This window comes from Arachis duranensis, chromosome 2, assembly GCF_000817695.3.
Source record: "Arachis duranensis cultivar V14167 chromosome 2, aradu.V14167.gnm2.J7QH, whole genome shotgun sequence".
NCBI lineage: Eukaryota > Viridiplantae > Streptophyta > Magnoliopsida > Fabales > Fabaceae > Arachis > Arachis duranensis.
Genome location: NC_029773.3, coordinates 26,595,865 through 26,596,116, shown reverse-complemented (window position 1 = coordinate 26,596,116; position 252 = coordinate 26,595,865).

Sequence of the window (252 nt, the reverse complement as noted above, 5' to 3'; positions counted from 1 at the left end):
CCAAGAAGGCATTGACTAGCTTTTCCCAAGAGTTCAGGCTTTCTTTAGGTTGTGAGTCCAACCATGTTCTAGCTCTGTCTCCTACAGCAAAAGGGAATAGCATGAGTCTGTAGACCTCAGGGTCAACCCCATTAGTCTTGACAGTGTCACAGATTTGCAAGAATTCAGCTAAAAATTGATGAGGATCTTCCAATGGAAGTCCATGGAACTTGCAATTCTGTTGCATTAGAGAAACTAATTGAGGCTTAAGCT